Genomic DNA, 3813 nt, shown 5'->3' on the forward strand with positions numbered 1-3813 from the left:
AACACTTCTTTCTGTAGCCTGCAGGTAGTTCTAAGAGAACATAGGTATGTTAGTAAAAACGTAACAATGCAAGAAGCATTTGTTCACAAATGTGCACTTATCACTTTCAAATTCAAGTAGGCAACCTCCCTTCCCCTTCACTGCCACAGTGTATTTTTGTTTTGCTTAACATGCTGAACCCAGGACAGTCTTTAACAGCAATTCTTAGCTGTGAGCACTGTAATCTTAACTGTCTGATAAAAGGTTATACCAAGGAGGTGAATATTTTCAAAGTCCAGAAGGCCTCTACCTTATTAAGTAATAAGAAAAATGTTTTGTCATACTTTCACAAAGAAATAACGCTTAATTTTGAAATTACCCTGGAACTGAAAATTCTGGATCTACTACTACATTTCTGTTTTTCCACACATTCTCAGATTTCATATGACAGGAAGGAAAATGTAAATAGCTAGAAAACATTTTGTGCAAAATCTTTCTGTAAATGTTCACAAATAGCATTCTGTAAACTTTATTTTGATGTTTACATGTTTCATGTTCTATAATAGAAAATGAATTTAGTAAATAATACACAATGAAGTCAAAATATACTAGTAAAATTTCATGCCAGGCTGGGAAGTTTTCTGTGGTGCCACAGATATGCTATTCACTGTATAGTAATAAAGATGTGCACAAAGAACTTTAATAATCTTAGTATTTTATTTATGACTCTGTGTTGAAGGCCAGGTTGGACAGAGCCCTGGGTGACATGGTTTAGTCCCTGCCCATGGCAGGAGGGTTGGAACTAGATGATCTTAAGGACCTTTCCAACCCTAACTATTCTATGATTCTGTGATTCTGTTTATGATAACAAAATTGTAGACAGGAAATTATTTGAAAGAGGTTATTTCTATTAAGGCAAAATTCCACACATTCCAGCAAAAACAGGTCCACATTTTGTAATTTCGATGCAGTTACCAACAAGACCTTTTCCTTGCCCTTCACACAGGGCAAGAAGAGTGGACAACCTGCCCAAACAGATATATAATCTTGCAACAGCAAAAAAGCTCTGAAAAGCAGCCTTCAGCAGGCCACAAGGCAAAGCTTGTGTCTTACCTTTGCTGAATCTCCCCATCTATCAGGTTGAAAAAATAACTATTTGGGGCAGAAGGAATATTATATCTTCCCAGAAAATATGGATTTGAAGGAGCCTTTGAAACCTTGTATGTGAACTTGACTGTTCAATTTTCAATGTTGCACTGATTGCTGATCTCCCCATAATGTTCACTTCCTCCTGCAGTACCTTTCAAAACTTCAGCAGTATTCTCTGCATCTTATCCTTCTCTTCTTTTTTCCACACCTCCTGCTCAAATAATTTACCAAAGTCATCCCTTTCCCTTCTCTAATTATCTTCCTAAATCCAGTGAGTTTAGTGATCTATTAATAGTAATCTATTAATCTTATGTTTTTCAGTTGAAATGTTCATAGCAGAAATAATATTCACACACACACACAAAAAAAAAAAAACCCCAAAAAATCCCAACACCACCTCCTTGAGATTTCTTTAGACCTCATCTATCATTATCCTATTTATTTCTTTTGCATGTCACATGCCTTTCCCATGGTACTTTGTTACTTGGCTTCAGTGCAAGAACTTTTATATGCATATCACATCTTAGGCAATAAAGCAGTGCTACAAGTTGTGTAAATAAATATAGCATAGTGTTGTGTATGTGGGTGTACACAAATTTAGTTACAAAGACTAAATATATAGTGACCCCTTCAATTTCAAAATACCATAGCTCAAGAATAGTGCAGTCTTGCAAAAGTCTTTGGCACACAAAATTAAAATGTTAGAACAATTGTATTCCATTATTTGCAGAGAGAATAAACCTCAAGGCTGACACATAGGATCTAAAAGATGTGCAAACAGCTTTATTCAAATCTATACAAAACTATATAAATGTTCCCCTCTCTTTAAAAGTTATTTAAAGCCAACTGTGAACTGCATGAGTAAGAGAACTGGATTGTACTAATTTAACAGTTACTTGGCTACTCCCATTTTCTCCAGTATAGATTTTCCACTAAAGGACTGCTGGGGTAAATTGTTTTCATTGTCTCAGTCTAGACAGCAGCTAGATGAGGATCAAAACGGATGTCAGCTCTCATTTTGTCAGGCATACAGACACCACTTAGCTAACTGTGGTATACAGAAAGTGAAATGCTGTGGAACAGAAATTCTTGGTATTAAGTGAATAATTCTCATAGTTTATCCAATTTCAGCAGCTCATTAACATCTAATGTTAGCAGCTCCTTAGCTCTAATGAGGGGCAGGGGAAGAGAAAAAAAGAAACCAACAAAACCAGTTAAATAGTCTGATCAAGGTGTGTAATCACAGAACCATAGAATCAGGTAGGATTGGAAAAGACCTTTAACATCACCAAGTACAACTACTGCCCCAGCCACTGTCATCAAGGCCACCACTAAACCATGTCACTAAGGGCTTCATCTAAAAGTGAACACTTCCATGGGCAGTGATTCCACCACTTCCCTGGGCAGCCTGTTCCAATGACTGATTACCCTTTCAGTGAAGAAATTTTTCACTGTATCCTGTCTAAACCTTCCCTGGGGCAGCTTGAGGCTGTTTTCTCTTGTCCTATTGCTTGTCACTTGAGAGAAGAGACCAGCCACCTCCTTGCTCCATGCTGCATAATCTTCCAGTGAAATGCAGCTAAGAAAAAGATAAGTCTACCATAGGCAGAGTCAGATACTTCTGAATTGTAATGTGAGCTACGGCACATACTTTGAGGTCTCGACTTCTTTGTCGGCCAATGGCATGGTAGCTGGCTTTTCCAAAGGGCTGGACAACTCTGGGGGGAGGTCATCACTATACAGTTATGGCCTAGTGAGAAAGGTAATGAACAGCCAGTTAATTTTTATTGTTAGAGGAGCACATGTACCTACATAAATGTAGATACATGCATGTGTACACACATGCATACGCAAAGCGGCCCAAAAGTGAGGCAACTACAATGTGAGCTGCTTGCAGACCCTATCATTAGGAGACAGTGAAAAAGTGTTTCATGATGTTCAGAGGGAACCTCCTGCGTTTCAGTGTGTGCCCATTGCCTCTGGTCCTGTCACCAGGAACTGGACAGAGCTTGCCTCTGTCCTCTTTGCACTCGCCCTTTCAGGTACTTGTGCACATCTCAGATCCCCCTCAGCCTTCTCTTCTCTAGGCTGAATAGCCCCAGAACTGCTGAACTGTTTAAGAGAGGTCTCTCAGCTGGATTACCTGCCTTGTGGGACCTGCAGATCTGTACTCAAACAAGGCATTTGAGAATACCAAGAACAGAAACAGGCTTGAAAGAACGAGGAAAGCTGAAGAGAATGATACAGTCATTAGCAGGAAGAAAGGCCGTGTTTTTCATAAACGTGCTGAAGGTGGGTTCCTGGCATCAGTGTCAGTACGTGGCGCGGGATAAGCTCTACCCATGGGAACAGCTGACAGCATAGCAGATGGCACGCGTTTTTCTAAAGGTGTTGAAACTAAAGTCCCTCCCCTAGGAGTCAGAGCACTGATTTTATTGAATTCGAGTCCGGTGGGCCCCACCTCTGGAACTCACTGGAGATAGGACAAGGTCTACCCGCGCCGCGGCACGCCACCGAGTCAGGGCGTCACTTGAGCCACCCCCCTCCCTCTTCCAAGGGCGCTTTTCGGCGGCACGGAGAGCTCAGAGCCACCGGCGGACACACCACCCTCAACACGGACATGAGCAGCCTCAAGAACCACAGGCGCCCGCAGCAGCTACCGCCCCCTGCCCAAACCTTCCACGC

Source organism: Pezoporus wallicus, unplaced genomic scaffold, assembly GCF_028554395.1.
Source record: "Pezoporus wallicus isolate ANWC-B61680 ecotype Strahan unplaced genomic scaffold, APGP_CSIRO_Pwel_v1 contig_227, whole genome shotgun sequence".
NCBI classification, from domain to species: Eukaryota; Metazoa; Chordata; class Aves; order Psittaciformes; family Psittacidae; genus Pezoporus; species Pezoporus wallicus.